This window comes from Lutra lutra, chromosome 9 (assembly GCF_902655055.1).
Source record: "Lutra lutra chromosome 9, mLutLut1.2, whole genome shotgun sequence".
Classification (NCBI taxonomy): Eukaryota; Metazoa; Chordata; class Mammalia; order Carnivora; family Mustelidae; genus Lutra; species Lutra lutra.
This window is the reverse complement of record NC_062286.1, coordinates 104,448,576-104,475,339: the sequence shown is the minus strand read 5'-3', so window position 1 is coordinate 104,475,339 and position 26,764 is coordinate 104,448,576. Positions and strand designations below refer to the sequence as shown.

Here is a 26,764-nt window from a genome sequence, read left to right as displayed (position 1 = left end):
ACAACATTTGTATGTTATTTGTATAAGCACAGCTTTAGTGGCTGTAATTCCAGGGGTGTTGCCCATTGTACTGTCAGGTTTTTCTCCTTTAGAATATTCCTCACTTCCATAGATTTCTCTCAGGGCTCATTATTTTCAGCCACTTCCTTTTAAGATAATTGTTTTTCCTAGGGCCTTTACCTCATCCCTTGGTTTGAAAGATACCCTCTGGGTTTTCTACACCCATTTTCCCTGCAGCCATGTTCCCTCTTCCCTTGTATACATATATTAATTATTAATCAAATTAATATCCACAATAAAGCATTGTGTACGTGTGTTGTATCTCTATGTGTTAGGCTTACAGGGAGTTTGGAATAAAGATGAATAGATTTACTTCATCCCTGTACTTACTGAAAGAATTTATAATCTAGTCTAGTATATGTGGTAGTTACAAATAGATATGAGTTAATATCATGATTATTCTTTGTATATTTCCCAGCTCAGAGTTGGAGTTTAAAAAATACTGATTTAGCTAATTTGTTTTAACAATTTAGTTAATTTTTTTTTTTTTGTAAATTTCTAAAGAGAGAAACATTTCTTAGAAAAGGTTGACTTCCATCTGTGTTATTATGCTTGAAATCATTAAACCTCCTTTAAAATTATGGATAGTGGCCACTAGGTTGAAGATATATATTGGGGAATTTTAAAAATACCAGTTTCTACTGTTTTTTTATTGGTAAAGTCCTAAGTAATAGAGCATTGATTGCAAGAGTCTCCAAAAATCTAATGCTGACTTTTCAAATACTTTCTCAATATTATTTGCTCAAATATTTCCAAAATAATTAATTTGAAAGCCACACACAATATCCCTAGTTTTTTCTCACTATTAGGTTCTCTATTAGAGTTTTCATGGAATTCAGACTTCGTAAAGATTTATTGTAAGTGTTCATATTTTCCAAAATAAAAAAGCAATTAATTTCTGAAATTTGAACAGTGAATTAAAATTAATATTAGCATAATGTTAACATAATTGTTTTCTGTATATTACTTTATCAGAAGCCTGTTTAATCACTGCCAGGGAGACCATCATTTTCTGTAAACCAGTATTCTACTGAACCGTTCCTTCTTTGTAAGACTGATTATAGTTTTATCCCCATTAAAGATTTCTGTCAGTATTGAGTTACTTTGTAATTTAGTTGTTGGCATTGAAAGCTGAATGAAAACTGTAAATTTGTCTTCTAGTTCTTGCACTTCCCTACTTGTTAAAGCTTGGGCTGACTCAGGTTTCCTGCTGTTCTAATCAGCTGTAGAGTGGGTAGAATTTAGCAGTTAATTAGGGGAAGGGAAGAATAAGAGTAAAAAGATACACAGCTCAGTTCTGTTGTATGCTACTCTAGAATCCACTGCTAGATGTTTTATCTGTGCAAATTATCAATTCCAGCTTACCCTTTAACACCTATCCTTCCCTTTGCTCCTGGAGAAATCAAGGAAAATGTCTGTGAAGTCTTCTGGACTGATACTGATAGGATGAAGGAAGGTTTACCAAGTTTTTTTAAACATCAGAGGTTGAAGTTCCCCTCCTGATGGGAGTCAGAGCATCAAGTAGCTGGGGAGAGAAGACCTGTGTATCATAATCAGCTAGAGAGCTAAGAAACACTACCAAGCCCGGGATCCTTGGAGAAGGGCAGGGCTTATATTTACACTAAGTTCCCCAGGTGATTCTAATACCCACCCAAAATACAAGAACCACTGTAGGGGGCTAGAAAGATCTCTCCAATTTGCATTTTCTGGGCACTGTGAGTGACGAAGGTAAAGCAGTAGAGCAGTGGGAAGAGAAGGACTAATTTTTTCTGTGAGAACCTGTTATGTTCGGGTAATGAGCTGGCTGTTTTGGGTGCTATCACCTTGAATCTTCACAACAGCAGCACAATGAGATAAATATGACTTCCACTTTACAGATGAGCAAACTGAAGTTCGGTATAGGCCATACATATTCCATGATTAAGTGTGTAAGAACCAGAATTTGAACTGTGTCAGTTCTGTTCTAAAGACTATAGTTTTCTCATTTGTACCTTACTGAGTTGTGAAAATTGAACAATATTTGCAAAGCATTTAAAACAGTACTGGATGCGTCTGTTGTAAGCTTTCCATGTTAACTATCATCGTTGTTATCATTGTTATTACTATAGTTCTTGCTGTGAGACATGCATGATGTGCAAGACTAGAGATACAAAGATAATAAGACACGATTTGTCCTTAAACAGTTTAAGAATAGTGGAGGGAACTCATGGTTGAAAGTAATATTTTATTTCTTCTGGGCATCCATTATAAAATGTGACTAAAGTCAGGCAGAAAAGCAAGGTATGCTGAAATGCAGAGGTGAAGCCTGTGGTAGGGCTTATGTCCAGGCCAAGGGACAGACTTTGCACACCCAAGCCTCCTTAGTGAGTGCAAATTCAAACTTGTGCTTCAGAAAAACTTAGAGTTGCTACATGTTGTGGATCTTAGGCCATTTAAAAAATCTTTGAGTACTTAGCGTTTGTTGTATTTCTATCAAAACTATTTTTAGAACCCTTTTTTTCTTTTAAATCAAAATATTGCATGTGAGCACAATATTTGGAAGAGTGACTTATTATAAGGAAAACCTCTTCCTTTCAAGTTAGTGGAGATTTTAGGTCTTTTGTGTCTCCTCTTGATTTTTTTACCTTTCTTACGTCTCATAAGAAAATTAACTGGAGCATATGAAACTTGAAACTGAAATTGGTTGTTTTACTACTCTTGGATATTAGAATGAAGGTAACAGGGGAAGGGATAATGGATCTTTTTGGCTGAACTGAGGTTTTAAAAGTTTTTAATTTTCAGTGCTATTATTGACTCATGTTTAAGTCATTATGGTTAATCTACCTTGTGTTTATTTATCTGGCTTCTAGATATCAGCAGTGCCTGGCACAGTGTTTGACATGAAGTAGGCATTCGGGAATTAGGTTTGAGGTGAATGCATGAATGAGAGTAGATAAGTAGCAAATATTGGTAAATTAGCAATTGAACATTTTTGTGATATCATACTATGTTGAGTAAATTACTTTGGAAGACATTTGTATACAGGGATCTGAAGAATGTGTCTGTGAAGTCTAATTATTTTGTAAGATTTCATCTCATTAGGTCCTTTTTGGTTTCTCTTCCTCAGAAAATAATTTTATTATTTTGGTCTTTTCCACCTGTCCAGCTTTCAGATTTACTTCTGTCAGTCATTGACAGTTTATTGTACAGTTGAAGATGCTACATTGTTACATAGTCTTCTAAGATTAATGCTTAGGAATCACATTCTTTATATAATTTCTTTTCTGTCAGACAAGTTATATTTGGTGAAATGAGTTTTCATGTGAGCAGAGAAATTGGTGGTTGTATCATTTAGAACCACATTTCCTCTCACTTTAAATGTATTTAAAAGTGTTTAGAAATAATTGGATTTTTGATGAAATTATCAATTCTTTTGTTAAAAACAACTTTTGTTTTGTTTTTGGTATTTAATATTTGTAATTTCTTCCACTGAAAATATTTCATATGCTTTTATTTAATGTAATGACCTATATTCTTCCAGCTATAAACACTCAGACGCAAGGATGTATACAGCTGATTGCTCTTCTTGTTGTTGTTTTTTCCCACTAAAGTAACAAATTAAAAAAATATATATATCAATATGAAGTTTTGGTTTTTCTCCTGATTCACAATGTTTTATTTAGGAGTGTTTTTTTTTTTTTTAAGTAAGACTTTTTTAAAGAGTAATTTTAGATTCACAGCAAAATTGAGGGGAAAGTACAGAGATTCTCATACACCCTCTGTTCCCACATGCACAGCCTCTCCACTTACCAATATCCCCCACCAGAGTGGTTTATTTGTTACAACTGATGAACCTACATTGACACATCATTATGAATCAGAGCCCATAGTTTGTTTATATTACTCTTGGTGTTGTACCTTTTATAGGTTTGGATAAATGCATAATGATATGTATCCATGTGTTATCTTTTTATATTTTTTTCTCTTAAAAGCCCAAGTATGATAAAATACTATGATTTTCTCCTAATGTTCTGCTCTTATGTTATGAATATAAATGTATTTTTTGTGTGTAAAATTATTTGTCAACCATTAGCTAAGCATGATTTCTCTCCATTTTTCACATCTCTCCCCCTGCCCCCATCCCAATCTCCATCTTCTAGGTTTTCCATTTTTTCCTTCACTTTCCTTCTTCTCCCTTAACTTCTTTCCTCTCTTACTCTCTCCTTGCCCCTCATTTCCCCGCCACCCCCCGGCCCCCCAGCTATACTCAAAAAAGTTAAAAACTGAGGCTGGACTTGGTTTTTATGAAGACCAATAATGCTGATGCAGAAATAAGGCTGACATTTTAAAAAGTTGGGTTCCTGCATGGGGTTTGAATCTGAAAATTGTGTAGGTGTTGCCATGTACTTGCTTTATTCTGATAATCTGTTCTATTGCTTACATCTAATAAAAGCCTAGCTATTTTACCTAGTAAACAAAGTGAACCTTAAGCTTGTCATAGTGAGTGTTCTATAGTAGCAACTAAGTGTTAGTTATTTACCTCTGGAATTCTCTCTTTCTCCTGAATGTGGGTACTTTTTTTGTTTTGTTTTCCGTCAGCAGAATAACCTATCACTCCAAATAACCTAAGCAGACTGAATAAGCAAGGAGAACATGAAAATATTAGGAAGAAGGAATTCTCCACCACACCTCTCCATCTTGCCCCCCTTTTCTGATCAGTACAGGCATATAACTTCATTTTGTTTTTCTTTCTGAACTTTCTTCCTCCCTTCTGGGTTTTTTTTTTTTTTTTTTCCCTTTTTCATGCTTTTTTTTTTTTTTTTAAGGTAAAGACTTCTTAGCTGGAAATAAATGCAGATAATAAAGTATATCTTAAGGTATTTTTTTATTTTTAAGAAGAAAATTCTTTACTAATAAAAAGGAGGGTAGGGAAAGGGGGAGAGAAGAAAAATGATGAGTAAGCCAATCGATTGTGAATTTACCAAGGACTAGAAGTGAGGATAATGTAAAGGAAAATGTAGTGATGAGAGTGAACTCTTCTGTTTCAGAACAGAGATTGGGGGTTGCATGACTTAAGTTCTAATTATGATTCTGCAATAAATCATGTAACATTCATGACAGAAATTTCCTGACTTGTTATGTGAAGTAGAGGAACAACATCCCAATTTTACTTTCTCAAAAATTTTTATAGTAATTTTATACATGATGTATGCCACTTTTGCTAAATTTTATAACTTGGAGAAAAATGGGCTTTTCCTTTTTTGTAGAAATAATACAAATATACTATACAGATGGACAGAAACACAACAAGAACAAAATTAAAAAAAAAACATGTATAATCCCACCATTCCAGGGATCACCTATAGTACTTTTAATTGTATATTCTCTCAGGTCTTTTTCTACACATAAATTTATATTTAATTTTTTAAAAATGGGATTTTACTCAGCTTAGTGTTTTGTAGCCTCTTTTTGCCTCCACTTTACCATGTAATAATCTTTTTATTCCATAAACTATCTTCTAAAACATAATTTTCAATGACCATGTCATATTGATATGCCCTATGATAGCTGCTTGACCGTTGATTGCTGGGCACTTAAACTTTTTAATAAAGCGTCTTCTTACTATAAATTGTGCTGTTATGACTATTCTTTTTTATATATCCTTATATACTGTCATCTATCTTATCTTTGGATGAATTCTTATAAAGGCATGTACAGAGCCAAAGGGTAGGGATTTTTAAGGTTTTTGATACACAGTGGGAAGTGGTTCTTTAGAGTGGCTATTTATTATTCATTATGTCTTTTGTTATACATGGCATGGTCTGAAGCTGTAAGGAAGCCATCTGAATGCTTTTGTATGTGCTCAGTTCTAAGAATACCTAGAATAATAGTCCTGTGTTGTGCTCATTGTGGTGATTTTTATGGTTGGACAAATAACTGTATGGATGGATAAAGGAAGATGGATAAAACCATTAACTATTTTTTTGGAATGTATTTTATGTATACGATTCTCAACTCTTTAAAAATATGAAATTAATGGAATTCTGGTGAATGATATTCTCTAAAGGAGGTGTGTATTATTCAGCACCAAATAATAATATAGTTTTCTCCCCAAAGGAATAGAAAAAAAGTGTATTTGTTATTGAACCTACAATGCTTAGGGTAACACTGAAAGAGAAGATGGATGAGCAAATGTGGGTTAGCAAAGTTGAGAAAAGTTGACAAATTGATGCTCATGATCCTTCACGTTCCAGTTTGAAGCCTGTATAAGATGGATTATATTCAGCTAATAGTGTATTGGTATGCTGTGATATTCATCCTGGGTTGAGGATGATTTTCTGTCTCTAAAATCAGACAGTTATTTGGAGAACTGTGGCTATTTAAATTTTAGAAATATTTTGGTTTTTTTTCAAAAATGGGCAGAGGACATGAATAGATACTTCTCAAAGGAAGACATACAATTGGCTAACAGACACATGAAAAAATGTTCATTAGCCATTAGGGAGATTCATATTAAAAGCACACTGAGATACCGCCTTAAACCAGTTGGAATGGCCAAAATTAACAAGATAGTAAACAACAAGTGTTGGAGAAGATGTGGAGAGAGGAACCCTCTTACACTGTAGGTGGGAATGCAAGTTGGTGCAGCCACTTTGGAAAACAGTGTGGAGATTCCTTAAGACATTAAAAATAGAACTGCCCTATGACCCTGCAATTGCACTACTGGGTATTTACCCCAAAGATACAGATGTGGTGAAAAGAAGGGCCATCTGTACCCCAAAGTTGATAGCAGCAATGACCACAGTCGCCATACTGTGGAAAGAGCCAAGATGCCCTTCAATGGACGAATGGATAAAGGAGATATGGTTCATACATACACTGGAGTATTATGCCTCCCTCAAAAAGGATGAATACCCAACTTTTGTATCAACATGGACAGGACTGGAGAAGATTATGCTGAGTGAAATAAGTCAAGCAGAGAGAGTCAATTATCATATAGTTTCACTTACTTGTGGAGCATAGGGAATAACATGGAGGACATTAGGTGGAGAGGAGAAGTGAGTTGGGGGAAATTGGAGGGGGAGATGAACCATTAGAGACTATGGACTCTGAGAAACAAACAGAGGGTTTTGGAGGGGTGGGGGATGGGGGTTGGGAGAGTCTGGTGGTGGGTATTAAGGAGGGCACGTATTGCATGGAGCACTGGGTGTGGTGCATAAACAACAAATCTTGGAACACTGAAAAAATAAAATAAAAAAAAACATTTTGGGTTTTTTAAAGATTTTAAAAAATTTTTTGTGTAATCTCTACACCCAACATAGACCTTGAATTTATAATTTCAGGATCAAGAGTTACATGCTCTACTGACTGAGCCAACCAGGCATCCTGAATTTTTAGGAGCTTTGAATTGGATTTACAGTGAATTGCATTTTGAGCCAGTTGGTTACTTATTCTATTAATTTGCAGGTAGTATAATTTGATGAAGTAGATTTCAGAACTGGGAACTATTTACTCTCAATTGTTTGAAACTAGCCTAGTGTCTGCCACTTAATGATATTAGGACAGTTGTAGAGAAGAGGTAGTAAATCATTTGAGATGTTATTGGCACTATGTTGTACCTGCTGATCAAATTTTGTGTTACATATAGAGAGCCATAGTGCAGTTTTTAAGACTTTTCAGCAGTGCTCTGTGTGTGTGTGTTTAGGTCTGAATTCTTAACTTGAAATTATGGACCCCTAGCTTAAGAGTGAGAATGATGTGAAGATGGGATGTTCATGAGTTTAATTTTAATTTATATGGTATTACCTGCATTCTGTTGCAGAGAATCCATAGACTTTTATCCTAAGACCTAATAAGGATTAGGAACCTGAGCGATTAGGCCCAGGTGAGTTTGGCGTTGAAAATGCTGGGTAGGAAATAGTGGAAGGAATACATTGTTGTCATAGTCTCAGCCATGAAAGTATGCCTTACACCTCTGATCTTAGCTGCTTCCTAGGAAGAATGTTTCCTAAGTATTGTATTTTGATAAGGATTCTCCAGTATTTTAGCAAAATTTTAACCCATTTTATGATAATTATTTTTGAAAAAACAACCAAAACATGGTCTAATTATATGGTAGTTACCTAAAAGTATCTCCAGAGATGATTCCAAACTAAAAAATTTAAATATCTTGAATCAGTTTAATATTAAAGCTAGTTAATTGGCTTTTCTTTCTTTATCTTAACTTGTTGGTTAGTTCAAGCCCTTCGTTTGCTAGGCTACATGCTTACTGTATGTTTCTCCATGTTTCAGAGATGTTTTGGCTGAATAGAACTGTGTTTGTTTTTATTTTTAAGCCCCATGTAGTTTTTTTTTTCTCTTTGAACCAATCAACAAAACAAAGTATCTAGTCTATTAGCAGAATTTATCATTCTGTTAGCACAATTAATTTTGTTACATTTGACAACAAAATGACATTTTTCTTAATGCTTTGGGTAAATTAAATCCATCAACCACAACTGAATCTTTTTTCATTGTTTCTTTTTGTCTTCTCTAGGTTTATTTTATTATTTATTTTCAATTAGTCTAGATACTGATACTTGTATTATGGCTTCTGGATACATAATTTTGACAACTCTTGTGTTTCTATTGATAAAATATTTTCAGGGACCCCATCATAATGTCATTTGTCATTGTGTTTGTTGTCTGTTATTTTTCATTTATACCTATTGATAAGCAGTTTTCTATCATTGTATGCTTGCACTAATTTTCCATTCTATATTGGCAACCCTTTTATAATTAAATAACTTAATTTGCTTTGATCATAAATTGAAATTGGGCTGAATGGGTAACTATAGACATAATTATAGATGTCAGTAATCATAATTATAGACATCAGTAATATGGCTTCTCTGGGTGCCAACACAATGTTTGAGAAGAAAGTTCTAGGAATAACAGGAGGAGGTTGGGTGAATTCAGTGAATTTTTCATTAAGGGTACGATTACTAGAAAGGAAAACTTTTTGGGTGAGAAATGAAAACAATGGTGGGAGTACAGTCTTTGGACAGAAAAAGCCAGTAGAAGACTCTTCCTGGCACATAACCCTAGGTTTAGCACAATTCAACAAAATAGGAGTGTTCAAAAGTATAAAGAAAGAGGGAAAGAAAAGTCCATTTAGAAATGTTGAGAGGGGAAGATGTTATATCCAATGTTTCAGCTATTTAGTGGTCATGTGTAATCAGTGTGGGAATAGTGGCAGTCTGGTTCTAGGCGCATATTAAGATTATTATACTTAATCTATGTGCAGATATTAATAGGAATAGATCATATTTACATTTTATATTGATACTCAAAGGAAAGCATACAAAATGTCTCAGCATGTTGTTTCTAGATGTATCAAACTGAAAATAATTATCTGGAAAGTAATCAAAAAATTTTTAGTAAAAATTTAGTATATATATATTCTGTGATTGACAAAGTTTAAAATAAATTTATTAAAGTGAGAGAAAATAGGTCCTTGATAAAAAGGCATTAATTATGCCATTAAAAAAATTCCACAAAATTTTAGTTCTAATGTGTATTACTTACTTGTAAATCTGGTTCACATAAAGAGAAGGTAATATTTTAATAAAGTGTATATATATATATATATATATATATAATATATTTTAATAAAGTGTATATATATATATATATATATATCACCAAAAAGGAAGAGAACTTTTCCTCTTTTTAATTTTTATTTATTATTTTATTTTATTTTATTTTATTTTTATTTTTTCCTGGCTGTTGTTTTATATTTTATTTCAACACTCTTTGCCAGTTTGGAGAAATGATTTGTCTGCTGCTCTGTGAAGAATACTAAAATGCAATAGGAATATTTTAAATACACAAGTCTTAAGAAGAAAGGACAGGCTTATTTCTGAAGACTCTGAACTAATACTACCTTATTTCTTTTTTTCTTTTCTTTTTTAAACATATTTATTTGAGAGAGAGAGCATGCTCACACAAGCGGGGGGAGGGGCAGAGAGAGAGGGAGAAACAGACTCCAAGCTGAGCAGGGAGCTAAACTTGGGGCTGATCCCACCACCCTGGGATCACCACACGAGCCAAAGGCAGATGCCCAACCAACTGAGCCATCCAGACACCCCTACCTTATTTCCTAAGAGATGAGATCTGCTAAATACTTAAAAAGCCTTTAAGATAAATGGCTCTTTTTCATTCCTCATGGTGTGGGTGACTTCGTTGTGTCTGATTTTTTTATTAATTTCATCATTATTGACTTGAAACATTACATAGGTCCTGTTCTCATTATGACTGATGAGTATACTGGCCAGCTTTTGTTGTGGGATGAGAACTTTATATAAGATTAGAATACCAGCAACAAATGGAAATTTCACAGGCACTGAAAGTGGAACTTGTTAGGAGAAGTTTAGTGTGTAATTTAGTATTACCTTTTTAAATTTTATCAGCAAGATCTGCTGAAGCTTTCCTTGGGAGATTGGCCTCACATTCCTTTCACTGTATGGAGCTGTTCATTCTCCTGTAGACCATAAGCCTATATAATAACTTATTTCAATCTTTGGAAGCACTATGTAACAAATCTCCATTTTAGCATTTATCAAGTTTGTTAAACTCCTTGTTTATAGGTCAGTCTTCTCCAGTTTTTTAAAGATGAAAACTAAGTGCTTTTTTTCTTTGCATCTTCCCAGGACCCAACTCTGGGTAGATAGGAAAGCTCTGGGAAGGGTATTGAATGGGGGCCTCAGGGAAGTCTCTTGTCCTGTGTTTCATAGTTGAAATATCTGTTAATTTAGGTTAGAATGAGAAGACATTATTTTGACCTGAAAATTATAGTAAGATTCATTCCTTGACCAGAAAAACTGTAAAATATTTATTATATATAGGTCTTTATATACATAGCATTTGATATTATAAACATTTCTTTAATAACATTTGAAATTGAAGAAAGAAATTGGCTCAGCTGCTTCAAGTGTCTTAAAAAATTTCTACTGCAGTTTCTAACTTTTATGTCTTATATTTTACTCTTTCTTTACAATTAAATATATCTTCCCTTAATAAAAAGTTGATTATCTATGGTATAAACAATGTTATACATTTTAAAACCTTACTTTTTTGACTTTTTGATATCTTTGGCTAGGGAATCCACAGACATGACTAATGAAAAAAGATTATTTACTTTCACCTAATTCAACCTTAAGCCTTCAATCTGGCTTCCTTTAAACAAGTCAAGATAGCTGTCTTCCTGACTTTATTAATCTTGAGAGGAGATTCCATAGCCTCTTTAGTAATCTGTTCACCAATTTTATTATTTTTTTGATGTTGTATTTAAGCTCATTTTAGAAAGCTTTTTAAATCCATGGTACCCTTTTCTCAAAACAAGCTGAATTAATTTGTTATTAATCTGCAGGCTATAAAGGTTCTCTATCATTTTAACATTTCAACATTTTAATTATAAATTTAGAATCACCATGCCTAGTTACAGTTGTGTCATAGTTACAATTATCTTCCTGAAAAAATAGTGTAAGAAATGGTTGTTTTTTCAAATATAATCAGGAATCCTCCTCAACTTACTTGAAAAAGTGCAGGTGTGGCACATATCTATGTTTTAGCTAGGTTTCACTACTTCTTTTGGATCCATTTCCGAAATGAAATAGAGAAACAATATTTTTTTTTAAAGATTTTATTTATTTATTTGACAGACAGAGATCACAAGTAGACAGAGAGGCAGGCAGAGAGAGAGAGGGAAGCAGGCTCCCTGCTGAGCAGAGAGCCCGATGCGGGGCTCGATCCCAGGACCCTGAGATCATGACCTGAGCCGAAGGCAGCGGCTTAACCCCCTGAGCCACCCAGGCGCCCCTAGAGAAACAATATTTTAAGAAATGTATTCCCCCTTGGCTTCTTATTCTGACTTTCTCAGATGCAATTTTTATTTGCAATATTACTTAACTGTGGAATGCTACAATTTCTAACCCATTATCTGTATTTCCTCCAGGTTATTAGCTTAATAACCTGAATAAGAATTGATTCTTATATACTGAAAGTGACATTTCTTATCTATATAATCTGTTAATCCAGTTTTGAGTTCCCATTAAATTTCCATCAGCAATGGCAAGGTAAATTATAAATATAATCACTGAAAATTTACTCCACACATTTTTAAAAGTTGCATTTAGAATCCAGTTTATTTATACGCACTATTTATTTTTTATATTTTAGATTGCTTTCTAACATCTGTGTAGTGAGGTAAAAGTCATTAAGTTGAAATTAATCTTTCTATAATTTCTGCTTTCTTGAAAATTTTTCTTTTGAAAATTGGTTATTATATGATTGCTAAGAGTTGCTGATTGCCAGCTACTGAGAGACAATGTCTAAAACACAGTTTCTGACTGGGTTAAATGAAATTGCTTTGCAATAGTCAAGGTAATTTCTCCCTAAGGGTCATTGTGGGATTTTAACTCTTGAATTCTGCAGAGCTGGATGTTTTGCACATTGCTGGGAGTTTATTATCAAAAGTTGTTAAGATAATGATTTCAAACCATACCCAATTCTGTTTAACTTTAAGGGAATATTAATGTATACTCCTTTTGCTCTATTTCTTGAAACAAACTAGTACATAGATGAAATTAGGGTGACTGACTCTCAAACTGGACCAATTTAAACTACCAAGGATAGAATAGAAGAAATGAGAAAGGAGCAAGTATGGCTACTTATTCATGGTATAAAGGTCCTTTTGTAGAATCTTTAAAGTGAGGTGCAGATGGACTTGAATTCTTTCACAAATGCCACCTTCTATTTTGACTGACTTGCAAATTACACGTCCTCACAGAAATAAGACATTTTCACTTTGCCTTGCCTAATAGTCACGTGCGTTTTGGTTAAAGACAATACTTACCTGGATAGCAGGAATATGTCTGACTCATACTTGTATTCTTAATGCCTGACACATAATATCTACTCAGTAATTCAAGAAATAAATGAATGAATGCTTTGATGAATGAATGAAAACCCTCAATTATATGGGTGGAAATTCTAAATTATTAGGCTGTGTTATCTTGCCTGTCTTCCCCTGTATGCAGTCTCTTCCTACTAGGTAAGTCCTCATTAGGACATGATACTCTGGACTCTAATCTCTCATCTCTGTCATCATGATTTTTAGAAAGGAACTGACTTCCTTAAGAAATTGTGGTAAGTGCATTTGTATAGACTTCAGTGGAATTAACTCATATGATTGGTTCAAATCTTATTATTTTCATTTTAGTTTATTACTGAATAATGTATCAATAGTGAATAATTTACTAATGAATGGTAAGGTGCAAATGACATTGATTGTCTCTTGTGGTCTTATATTTTTTGAGAAAGATTGTTTTAAAAATATTTTGTTCTGGGGGCGCCTGGGTGGCTCAGTGGGTTAAAGCCTCTGCCTTCATCTCAGGTCATGATCCCAGGGTCCTGGGATCGAGCCCCGCATTGGGCTCTCTGCTCCGCAGGGAGCCTGCTTCCCACCTCTCTCTGCCTGCCTCTCTGCCTACTTGTGATCTCTCTCTCTGTCAAATAAATAAATAAAATCTTAAAAAAAAATATATTTTGTTCTGGCTTGGGTTGCCTGGGTGGCGTAGTCCATCAAATGTCCAACACTTGGTGTCATTTCAGGTCTTGATCTCAGGATTGTGAGTTTGAGCCCATGCCCAGCATAGTGCCTACTTAAAATTTTTGTTTGTGTGTGATGGTTATAGGATTTTGAAGTTTTTAGAAAGAAATATGGATTATAGGAAAGATTTTCATGAAAATATGGGAGAGGCAACAAAACTTTCCTTAGCTCCCAAGATGTTTTTACTTTTCTCTTTGACTATTTCTCGTGTGTGTGTGTGTGTGTGTGTGTGTGTGTGTTTATATGGGTGCACATTTCTTTATCTGTGCCATAAAATAGGTTCTCCAAATTTCAGTTGTTTTTCTGTTTCTGTCTCACTAACAACAGCTTTTTCTTTAGAGAATAGCATCTATATTCAGGGCTTCAAATATCACTTCTGTGAAACTGATTAGAGTATTTTTCTTTGGTTTTAATCTTACGATTGAGCCCTAATTGCATTATTATCACAGTATCCAATGTATATTTCTACCTAAGATCTATAGTCCAAGCTTATAATTTAAACCATTTAAACCAAGCTTATCATTTAAACCATTTAAACCAAGCTTATCATTTAAACCATTTAAACCAAGCTTATCATAAAAACCAGTTTTTATCTTATTATTCAGTAGTTCAGAAACATAGATTCACCTTTGACTCTACCTACTTTATCTCGTTCCAATTTTTCTTTTCTTTTTTGGGGATATGTGGTGGCTTTTGTATGCTTTCCATTTTCCACTGTCCTCCTCCCAACTCAGTCACTTATCACCCTCATAATCCTTTTTCTCATAGCTAATTAACTGTTTTTCTGGTCTACCTACTACCTCCTTGATCAAATATGAACTGTATGCAAGTGTTTACTTCACCGTACTGCTTTTCCCTAAAAAATTGTCAGTGCCTTATTGCCCATAATTAATATAGAAACTCATTAGCTTGGAGTTCAAGATCTTCTTTAATTTTTCCCTGTGCTGGTTTTGATTCCAGTCATTCAGCTTCTGATATCAACCACTCTAACTAAGGCATAGGTACTGTTCAACATGGCTTTTTCACTTTCTGCTTATGCCACTTTAATATCTAACTCCTACAATTTCTCTTTCATGAAGCTGGCCCATTCCAGCATGCAAGGTTGTTGCTGCTGTTGTTTTTTTGCCCTCAGAATTTCTGTAGTACTTACCTAACCCATTTATTTAGCAATGAATCCTATATAATGTTTTGACATTTTAAAAATATTTTTGTACTGAATCATTTGTTTCCAGTTTTCCTTTTTTTTTCTAAATGATTATATCTGTTTCTTTATAAACTAACTGTAAGGTTCTTAACAGAGTCCTTAAGAGTGGAAACTGTATCTTCTGTCTTTGAATATTGTTATAAAAATATTTATTACAAAGATAAAACCTCAAAAGTCCCATAATCCCATAATTACATTCAAGTTTTCAGTGAATTATACCTTTTGTAATATTTTCCATGTATCTGGAAAATATTAATTCAAGAAATATTGAAAACTTTAATAAGATTATTCTGTATGCCAAGAACAGATTTTAGATGCTGCTCACTTTAGTGTAGTACAATATGTAGTGTAATAACCAGTCATATCAATTGATAAAGCAAGTCAATTGAATAATTTGTCAGTGAAAAGAAGTAGCAAATTAAATTTGGGTGTATCCAATTTGAACATAGTCTGGAGACGGACATCCTCATTTTTACTTCTAAAAATAACTCTGGGAGCTTCCATTAGAGAAGCCGTATAATTAATTTAAGGTACTAAGATTGTGCAACAGATGATTCATAGTCTCTAAATATGAAAATAATAAAGCATTTTTAAAAGAAAGTCAAATGACATAGAGGCTATATTTTTAAAACTATGGGTGCTCATGAGTCTATAAACACTATAAATATTCAAACATTGAATTAATGAATGAATGAATGGATGAATTAATGAATGAATGAAATACCAACTAAAGAGATGCTATGATAAATTCAGAGGTGGTTTTTAAGTGTTGCAACATTTGTAGTAGAAAGAGCAATCTAATAAGAGATAAAAGAACAGGTGTCTTTAAAAAAAATCACAGACTTTATTTTCTAGAGCAGTTTGGTTTACAGGAAAATTGAGCAAAGAATACATTTTCCAATAGCCCATTGCACACATTTTCCCATATTATTTACATCTTATATTAGTGTAAGATTATTAACATGCTTATATTTCACTGCTCCCTGAGCTTCACCTACTTATGCTGCCTCTGTGTTCCTTCCCCAATGACTGGCTCTTACCGATCTCTTTATTGTTTCTTTGTTTTGGCTTTTCCAGAATGTCATATTTGGAATGAGACTGTAAATTGCCTTTGAAAACTAGCTTCTTTCACTTGGCAGTATGCATTTAAGGTCCCTTCATATTGTTTCATTACTTGGTAACTCATTTCCTTTTTTTTAAATTCAGGTATAATTGACATATGTTAATTTCAAGTGTAGAACGTAATGGTTTGATACTTGTATATATTGTGAAATGAGCACCACATAAGTCTAGTTAACATCCATTCATTACATATTTACAAAATGTTTTCTTGTGGTAAAGACTTTTAAGATCTACTCTTTTCAGCAACTTTCAGATATGCTGTACAATATTATTAACAATAGTTACCACTGCTGTACATTACATCTTCCTGTGACTTATTTAATTATAACTGGAACTTTGTACCTCTTGCCTTCACCCATTTTGCCTACCCCTTACCACCAGTTCGTTCTCTATATCTGAGCTTATTTTTAAGATCCATGTGTCAGTGAGATCATAAAATATTGCTTTCCTCTGACTTACTTTACTTAGCATAATGCCACTGAGGTCCATCCATATTTTCACAAATGGTAAGATTTCATTCTTTTTTAATGGGTAAATACTATTTCTTGAGTGGGGGAGAAAGAGGGGAAAGGGGAAAGGAAAAAGAGAAGAGGGGAATGGAGAGGTGTGGAGAGTGGGAGAGGGGAGGGAGAGAGAGAGAGATCTATTTCACTTCTTTATACAGTCATCCATTGATGGACATTTAGTTTGTTTCCGTATCTTGGCTATTTTAAGTAATGTTGCAATGAACCTGGGGGTGTATAGATCTTTTGGAATTAGTGTTTTAATTTTCTTCCACCCATAGTGGAATTGCTGGATCATATGGTATTCTCTATTTTTCTGAAGAACCTCCATACTGTTTTCCACTGTGGCTGCACCAATTTATATTCTCACCGACAGTGCAGAGGGTTTCCTTTTCTCTACATCCTCACCAACACTACTACTACTACTATTACTACTACTACTACTTCTTCTTCTTGTTCTTCTTCTTCTTTTTTTTTTTTTTGATAATAGCTATTCTTTTTTTTTTTTTTTTAAAGATTTATTTATTTATTTATTTGACAGAGAGAGATCACAAGCAGGCAGAGAGGCAGGCAGAGAGAGAGGAGGAAGCAGGCTCCCTGCTGAGCAGAGAGCCCGATGCGGGACTCGATCCCAGGACTCCGAGATCATGACCTGAGCCGAAGGCAGCAGCTTAACCCACTGAGCCACCCAGGCACCCGATAATAGCTATTCTAATAGATATGAGGTGATATCATATTTTGTTTTGGATTTGCATTTACCTGATAATTAGTGGTGTTTTCATGTGTGTTGACTATATGTTTTCTTTGGAAAAATGTCTATTCAGGTCCTCTGCTCATTTTAAAAATCAGATTGTTTGTTCTTTGGCTATTGAGTTGTGAGTTTTTTATTATTAACTCCTTATCAGATATGATTTGTAAATATTTTCTTTCCCTTAGTAGCTTGCCTTCATTTTGTTGATGATTTCCTGTATAAAATCTTTTTAGTTTGATATAGTCCCACTCATTTATTTTTGCTTTTGGAGTCAGATCCAAAATAAATCGTTGCCAAGACTGATGTCAAGGATTTTGCTGCTTCTTTTCTGCTGGGAGTTTTATGATTTCAGGTCTTACGTTCAAGTCTTTAACCCATTTTGAGTTAATTTTCTTGTGTATGTTGTAAGCTAGAAGTCCAGTTTCATTCTTTTTCATGTGCTGCACAGATAACTCATTCCTTTTTATTGCTGAGAAATATTCCACTGCATGGATTATTATCACAGCTTATCTATTCACCTATTGAAGGGCATCTTGGTTGCTGCCACTTGTTAGCATTTGTGAATAAATATGTTAACATTTGTGTACAGATTTGAAGTTTTTTTATGGTGGGAATAAAATGTAGTAACATAAAACGTAGTGTCCTAATCATTTCTAAGTGTGCTGTTCAGTAGTGTTCAGTATATTCATATTGTTAAGCAAACCTCTCCAAAAATTTTTCATTTTGAAAAACTGAAACTCTATACCTACTAAACAACAATTTCCCATTTCCCCTTACCCCTGGCAATTAATATTCTAATTTCTGTTTTTATGAATTTGGCTACTCAAGGTTTTTCGTGTAAATGGAATCATACAGTATTTCCTTGGTGTGACTAGCTTATTTAATACAACGTCCTTAGGGTTTATTCATGTTGTAGCACATGTCAGACTTACTTTTCTTTTTAAGGCTGAATAATATTCCATTGTAGGTATACACATTTCTTTATTTGCTCATCTGTTGATGAATATTTGGGTTGATTCTACTCCTTGGCTATTGTGATAATAGTGTTGCTATCAACATGGGTGTGCAAATATTTCTTCAAGATTTTGCTTTCAGTTGTTCTGGGTATATATCCGTAAGCGGAATTACTGGTTCATGTGATAATTCTATTTTTAAATTTTTAAGGAATCACCATGATGTTTTTCATAGTAGCTGCACCATTTTACATTCCCACCAACAGTGTATAAGGATTCTGATCTCTCCACATCATATGGTCAACATTGGTTATTTTTCTGTTTGTTTGAGAGTAGACATCCTAATGAGTATGAGGTGATATTTCCTTGTGGTTTTGCTTTTCTCTAATGATTAGTGATGTTGAACATCCTATCGTGCTTACTGGCCATTCGTATATCATCTTTGGAAAAGTGTCTCTTCAAGTCCTTTGCTCATTCATTTTTATTTTTAAAATTCAAAATAAAAAAAATCTAGGATTTTCTATATATAAGATCATATCCTCTGCAAAAAGAGAAAGTTTTACTTCTTTGTTTCTGATTTTGAATCAGATTTTGTATTTCTTTTTTGCCTAATTTCTCTGGCTAAGACTTCCAGTACTATATTTGTTTGTTTTAAAGATTTTATTTATTCTTTAGAAAGATAGAAAAAGAGAGAGAGTGAGAGCCCATGCACAGGGGAGGGGCAGAGGAAGAGGGAGAAGCAGACTTCCTGCTGGGAGTCTCCATCAGTGAGCCAGATCTGGGGCTCCAACCTAGGACTCTGAGATCATGACCTGAGCCAAAGGCAGACACTTAACCCACCGAGCCACGCAGGTGCCCTCCATTACTATGTTGAAAGGGAGTAGTGACAGTGAGCATATTTGTCTTGTTCCTGATCTTAGAAGAAAAGCTTTCAACCATTCACCATTAAGTATGGTACTAGCTGTGGGCTTGTTATATACGGACTTTATCATGTTGAGGTACGTTTCTTCTATATTCAATTTGTTGAGAGTTGTTTTTTTTTTTAATCATGACAGAATATCCTAGAATACTGAATTTTATTAAATGTGCTTTCTGCATCTGTTGAGATGATTATGATTTTATTTCATTCTGCGACTATGGTATACTACATTGATTCATTTGCATATGTTGAACCCTCCTTGTATCCCAGGGATAAATGCCACCTGGTAGTATTGGATCCATTTAGTGTGTTGTTGAACTCAGTTTACTAATATTTTGTTGGGAATTTTTTTCTGTCTATATTTATAAGGGAGATTGGCCTTCATTTTCTTTTCCTGTAGTGTCCTTATCCGACTTTGGTATCAGTAATGCTAGGCTTGTAAAATGAGTTGGGCAATGTCCTCTTTTTCAGTTTTTTGGGAGAGGTTAGCAGGAGTGGCATTAATTCTTTAAAAGTTGGGTAGAATTCACCTGTGATGCCATCTGGTTCTGGGATTTTCTTAGTTGGGAAGTTTTGATTACTGATTCATTGTTCTTATTATTCTGTTCAGATTTTCCGTTTCTTCATGATTCAGTATTGATAGGATGGATATTCCCAGAAATTTATCCATTTTTCTACAGTATCTAAATTATGGATACATAGTTGTTCATTATTGTGGTTGTTCATGGTAGTCTCTTATGATCCTTTGTATTTTATCAGTTGTGGTGTCTTTTCTTTCATTCCTAATTTTATTAAGCATTTTTTCTTTTTCTTCCTCAGTCTTTATGAAGGTGGTCTGTTTTATCTTAAAAAAAAAAAAAGCTCTTCATTTTATTGATCTTTTTCATCTTTGTTATTTCCTTTATTTCGCTAATTTTGTTCTTAGTGTGTTTTTTTTTTTTTTTGTTTCTAGTCATTTGAGATGTCAAGTAAGGTTGTTCATGTGAGATTTCTTGTTTCCCTAATGTAGGCATTTATTACTACAGAGTCTTCTCTTTGAACTGTTTTGCTGCTCCCATAAATTTTGGTATGTTGTGTTTCCATTTTCATTCGTTTAGAGGTATATTTTGACTTCCTTTTTGATTTCTTCTTTCACCATTTCTTCTCTCCCATTTAAATTTCTTCTTCAAAATATATTTAATTTCCACGTATTTGTGAATTTTCCAGTTTTCCTTCTGTTACTGATTTCTAGTTTCATATCACTGTGGTTGGAAAAGATACTTGGTTTAATTTCAGTCTTCTTAAATTTATTAAGATTGTTTTGTTTCCTAACATATACATCCTGGAGAATGTTCATGTGCAGTTGAGAAGAATGTGTATTCTCCTATTGGGTGGAGTGTTTTGTATGTGTCTATTAGGTCCATTTGGTCTGAAGTATGGTTCCAGTCTAGTTTTTCTATATTAATTTTTTTTTTGTCTGGATGATATATCCAGTTTTGAGAATGAGATATTGATATTCCCTATTATTGTGTTATCTGTTTTCCCCTTTGGATCTGCTGATAATTGCTTAAATATATGTCCTGCTCCAGTGTTTGTTGCATATTTATTGATAATTATTATATCCTTTTGATTAATTTATCCCTTTATTAGTATATAATCTTTTTCTCTTATTTCTGTTTTTGTCTTAAAAGTCTAATTTGTCTGAAATAAGTATAGGTCCTCCTCTTGTCTTTCCTTTTGAAAGGAAGATCTTTTTCCTTTCCTTTCCTTTCATCCTTTGTGTGTCCTTTACAGCTAAAGTGAGTCACTTACAGGCAGCATATAATTCAGTTTTGTGTTTCTGGTGTTTTTTTTTATTTTTTTTCCCCATTCAACCACTTTATGCCTTTTCATTGGAAAATTCAATCCATTTACATATAAAGTAGTTACTGATGGATAAGTGCCACTAGTACCATTTTATTAGTTGTGTTCTTGCTGTTATGTAGTTCTTTGTTCCTGTCTTTCTCTCTTGTATTCCTTTGTAAATTGATGATTTCCGACAGTCATATGCTTTGATTTCCTTCTCTTTATCTTTTGAGTATCGAAGTAGGTTTTTGTTTTATGGTCATCATGAGGCTTACATAAAACATCTTATAGATTAGCAGTCTATATTAAGCTGATTGCAACTTAATTTGAACTGCGTACTAAAACTACACCCTTTTATTCTACCTCCCCAATTTTCTGTTGATGTCACAGTTTACATCTTTTTTTTGTATATCCATTAAAAATTTATTGTAACTGTAGTTATTTTTTAAAATACTTTTTCCTTTAACCTTTATAATAGAGTTAAGTGATTAACCTATCACTCTAATCCAGTATTAAAATTTTCTGATTTTGACTTTATAGTTACCTTTATCAGTGTGTTTTATATTTTCATATGTTTCCATATTACTAATCAGTTTCCTTAAATTTCAGACTGATGAATTCTTTTCAGCATTTCTTGTAAGACAAGTCTAGTGGTGATGAATTCCTCAGTTCTTACTGGTCAGGTGAAGTGTTTATCTCTCCATTTCTGAAGGGCAACTTTTCTAGGTAATGTATTCTTGTTTGGCAGTTTTTTCTTTCAGCACTTTGGATATATCATCCCACTCTTTCTGGGCTTGCCTGGTTTCTTTTGAAATCCACTGACAGTTTTATGAAGTTTCCCTTGTATGTGAGCAGTTTTTTTTCACTTTCTTCTTTTAAAATTCTGTCTCTGATTTATAGAGTTTTATTATAACTTTTTTACAGAAGATCTTTTTGAGTTGAAATTTTTTTTGAGTCCCTAGGGGCTACTTGAACTTGAAAGTCCAAATTTTTCTCTAGATATGGGAAGTACTCAGCCATTATTTCATAAATTTTTTTTTGCCTTTCTTCTCTCTTTGTAGTCCAATGATGCATAGATTGTATCTTATTCCTCACAAAGGTTTTTTTTCCCACTATTTTTCATTTTTCTTTGTTGTCTTCTGGCTGGGTAACTTCAAATGATCAGCTTCCTACTTTACAGATTGTTTCTTCTTGACCAAGTCTGCTATTGTTGCTTTCTATTGCATTTTAAAATTTTATTTATTGTATTCTTCAGCTCTAGCATTTCTAGGTTGTGTATGTGTGTGGGAGTTCTTTATCATTTCAATATTAATTCCTTATCAAATATGGTTTGCATACTTTCACTAATTGCATAGGTCATCTTTTTACTGTGTTGATTGTTTCCTTTGCAGAGAAGTTTTAAATTTTGGTGTTATCCACTTTCTTTTTTCTTTTTCTTTTTCTTTCTTTCTTTCTTTTTTTTTTTTTTTTTAACTTTTGCTCCTTGTGCTTTTGGTGTTACAACCAGGAAATCCTTGCTAAATCCAGTATTATGAAGCTTTCCTTCTTTATTTTCTTCTCAGTTTTATAATTATCATGCCACTTTTGGGGCATAATTTTTCAACTTATTTTGGTAAACACCAAGGTGTTTGATTGTTGGGTCATATGGCAACACTATGTTTATATTTGTAAGAAACTGCCAATTAGTCTTCGAAAGTGGCTATACTAATTTGCATTTCTACCAGCAGTGAATGAGAATTTCTGTCACAATTTAGTGTTGTTAGTGTTTGGGGTTTTAATCATTCTACTAGATATGCAATGATCTCTCATTGCTGGTTTAACTTGCAATTCCCTCATGACATATGATGTTGAGCATCTTTTTATATGCTTATGTGCCACCTGTATGTCTTCCTTGCAGAAATGTTTATTCAGATCCTTAGCTCACTTTTTAATTGGATTGTTTTCTTATTGTTGAGTTTTAAGAGTTCTTATATTATTTTGTATAACTGTGTTTTATCAGATACTTATCTTTGTCTTTGGCTTGCTTTTCTACTTTTTAAAGCACTTTTATAGAGCAGAAGTTTTAATTTTAACAAACTTCATTTTATCATTTTTTTCAGTCATGGCTCATGATTTTGTTGTTGTATTAAAAAAAAAAAAGTCCTCACCAACCCCAAAATTACCTAGATTTTTTCCTTTGTTAATTCCTAGAAGTTTTATACTTGCTTATTTTCTTTTTAAGGCTATGATCCATCTTGAGTTTATTTCTGTGAGCAATGTAAGATCTAGATTTTTTTTTAATGCATGTGGATGACTAGTAATTCTAGTACCAATTGTTGAAAAGACTGTTCCTCACTGCACGGTCTTTGCTGTTTTGTCAAAGATCGGTGAGTGTATTTGTGGGAGTATATTTCTAGATTATTTGTTATTCCACTGATCTATGTGTTTATTTCTTCATCACTATTACACTCTCTTGATTACTGTAACTTCACAGTATCTTAAATTGGGTGGTGCCGGTACTCTGACTTTGTCCTTTTTCAATATGTTTTAGTGATTCTGTGTCTATTACATTTTGGCATAAACTTTACAATTAGTTATAATAAGTATCCATTAAATAACTGAGATTTTGTTTGGGATTGCAATGAATATATAGATCAAATTGGGAAAACTAACATTTTGAGAATATTGAGTCCTCTTATCCATGAACATGGAATATCTACTTTTTAATTTTTTATCTGAAATTTGTAATTTTCCTCATATACATCTTGTACCTATTTTGTTAGATTTATACCTAAGTTTGTAATTTTTTATGTCATTGTACTTATGTAAATGATGCTATATTTTAGTTGTAAATTCCATTTGTTCATTGCTAGCATATCAGAAAGTAATTGATTTTTATATATTAATCTTATATCCTATAACCTTGCTACAACTGCTTATTAGTTCTAGAAATTTTTTTTGTTATTGATTCTTCGGGATTTTCTACATAGACAATTAAATCACCTGTGAACAAATAAATATTCTTTTCTTCTCAATTTGTATACTTTTTATTTTATTGGTCTTACCGTATTAGTTAGGACTTCAAGTATGTTGAATAGGATTGGTAGGATAGAACATCATTTTCATGATCCTCATCTTAAGAAAGCATCTAGTGGGGTGCCTGTGTGGCTTACTTGGCTGAGAAATCAACTCTTGGTTTTGGCTTAGGTCCTGATCTCATCAAGGTCCTGGGATTGAACCCTGTGTCAGGCTCTGCACTCAGTGGAGAGTCTGCTTGAGGATTCTCTCACTCTGTCACTTTCTCTTTCTCAAATAAATAAATCTTTAAAAAAAAGTCTAGTTTCTCATCATTGAGTATGGCACTCACTGTAGGTTTTTTTGGTAGATGTTCTTTATTGAGTTCAGGAAATTACCTTCTGTTAGTTTTCTGAGAATTATTTTCATTTTTATCATTAATGGATATTGGAGTCTGTCAAGTGCTTTTCCTGCCTTTAGTAATATGATATGTGTTTTCTTTACTGTGCTGATGTGATGGATTAGGTTAATTGGTTTTTAAATGTTGAATCAGCCCTGCATTCTTGGCATAAATCCAACTTTGGTTATAATGTACAATTTTTTTAATACATTGTTGTATTCAATTTGCTAATGTTTTGTTAAGGATTTTCACATCTATGTTCATGAAAGTTATTTGTAGTTTTCCTTCTTGTAATATCTTTTTCTGGCTTTGGTATTAGGGTAATGCTGACCTTATAGAATGAATTAGATAGTATTCCCTTTGATTATATGTTCTGTAAAAAAAATTTCAGAGAATTGGTATTGTTTTTCCCTTAAGTATTTGGTAGAATGAACCAGTAAACTTGTCTGGGACTAGTGCTTTCTATTTTTGAGGGTGATGATGATAATAATAATAATTTTTGTTAACCTATAATGTATTATTTGTTTCAGGGGTACAGGTCTGTGAATCATCAGTCTTAAACAATTCACAGCACTCATCATAGCACATACCCTCCCCAATGTCTATCACCCACCCACCCCCTCCAGCAACCCTCAGTTTGCTTCCTGAAATTAATAATCTCTTATTATTTGTCTCCCTACCTGGTCCTATCTTGTTTCACTTTTCCTCCCTTCCCCTTACGACCCCCCACCCTGCCTCTAAAATTCCTCATATCAGAGAGATTATATGATAGTTCTCTTTCTCTGATTGACTTATTTCGCTTAGCACAATGTAGTTCCATCCACATTGTTGCTTAGCACCCTCTAGTTCCATTCACATTGTTGCAAATGGCAAGATTATTTTTGATGGCTGCCTAGTACTCCATTGTGTGTGTGTGTGTGTGTGTGTGTGTGTATACACACTACAACTTCTTTATCCATCCATCTGTTGATGGACATGTAGGCTCTTTCTATACTTTGACTATTGTGGACATTGCTGCTATGAACATTCAGGTGCATGTGCCCCTTCAGATCACTACATTTGTATCTTTAGGGTAAATCCCAGTAGTGCAATTACTGGGTTGTAGGGTGGCACTACTTTCAACTCTTTGAGGAACCTCCATACTGTTTTCCAAGTGGCTGCCCCAGCTTGCATTCCCACCAACAGTGTAGGAAGGTTTCTCCTTTCTCTGCATCCTCACCAACACCTGTTATTTCCTGACTTGTTAATTTTAGCCATTCTGACTGGTGTGAGGTGGTATCTCATTGTGGTTTTGATTTGTATCTCCCTGATGCCGAGTGAGTGGAGCACTTTTTCATGTGTCTTTTAGCCATTTGGATGTCTTCTTTGCAGAAATGTCTTCTGCCCGTTTCTTGATTGGATTATTTGTTTTGTGGGTGTTGAGTTTGGTAAGTTCTTTGTAGATTTTGGATACCAGCCCTTTATCTGATATGCCATTTGCAAACATCTTCTCCCATTCTATTGGTTGTCTTTTGGTTTTGTTGATTGTCCTTTGCTGTGCAAACTTTTGATCTTGATGAATTCCCAGTAGTTCAATTTTGCCCTGGCTTCCCTTGCCTTTGGTGATGTTTTTAGGAAGAAGTTGCTGTGGCTGAGGTGGGAGAGGTTGCTGCCTGTGTTCTCCTCAAGGATTTTGGTGAATTCCTGTCTCACATGGATGTCTCTCATCCATTCTGAGTCTCTTTTTGTGTGTGGTGTAAGGAAATGGTCCAGTTTCATTCGTCTGCATGTGACTGTCCAATTTTCCCAATACCATTTGTTGAAGAGACTGTCTTTTTTCCACTGGACATTCTTTCCTCCTTTGTTGAAGATTAGTTGACCATCAAGTTGAGGGTCCATTTCTGGGCTCTCTATTCTGTTTCATTGATCTATGTGTCTGTTTTTGTGCCACTACCATCCTGTCTTGATGATTACAGCTTTGTAATAGAGTTTGAAGTCTGGAATTGTGATGCCACCAACTTTGCTTTTCTTTCTCAACATTCCTCTGGCTATTTGAGGTCTTTTCTGGTTCCATATAAATTTTAGGATTATTTGTTCCATTTCTTTGAAACAAATTAATAGTATTTTGATGGGGATTGCATTAAATGTGTAGCTTGCTCTAGGTAGCATAGACATTTTTACAATATTTGTTCTTCCAATCCATGAGTATGGAACGCTTTTCCATTTCTTTGTGTCTTCCTCAATTTCTTTCATGAGTACTCTAGTTTTCTGAGTACAGATTCTTTGCCTCTTTGGTTAGATTTATTCCTAGGTATCTTATGGTTTTGGGTGCAATTGTAAATGGATTGACTCCTTAATTTCTCTTTCTTCTATCTTGTTGTTGGTGTATAGAAATGCAACTGATTTCTGTGCATTGATTTTATAT

At 33.8% G+C, this 26,764-nt stretch overlaps 1 protein-coding gene across 1 annotated transcript in view; it reads left to right on the top strand.

Annotated features, from left to right (window-relative positions):
- The window catches only part of MACROD2 (mono-ADP ribosylhydrolase 2), a 2,010,404-nt gene that overhangs the window by 137,968 nt on the left and 1,845,672 nt on the right, over positions 1-26,764 (top strand). The gene's annotated exons all lie outside the window — the stretch shown is intronic.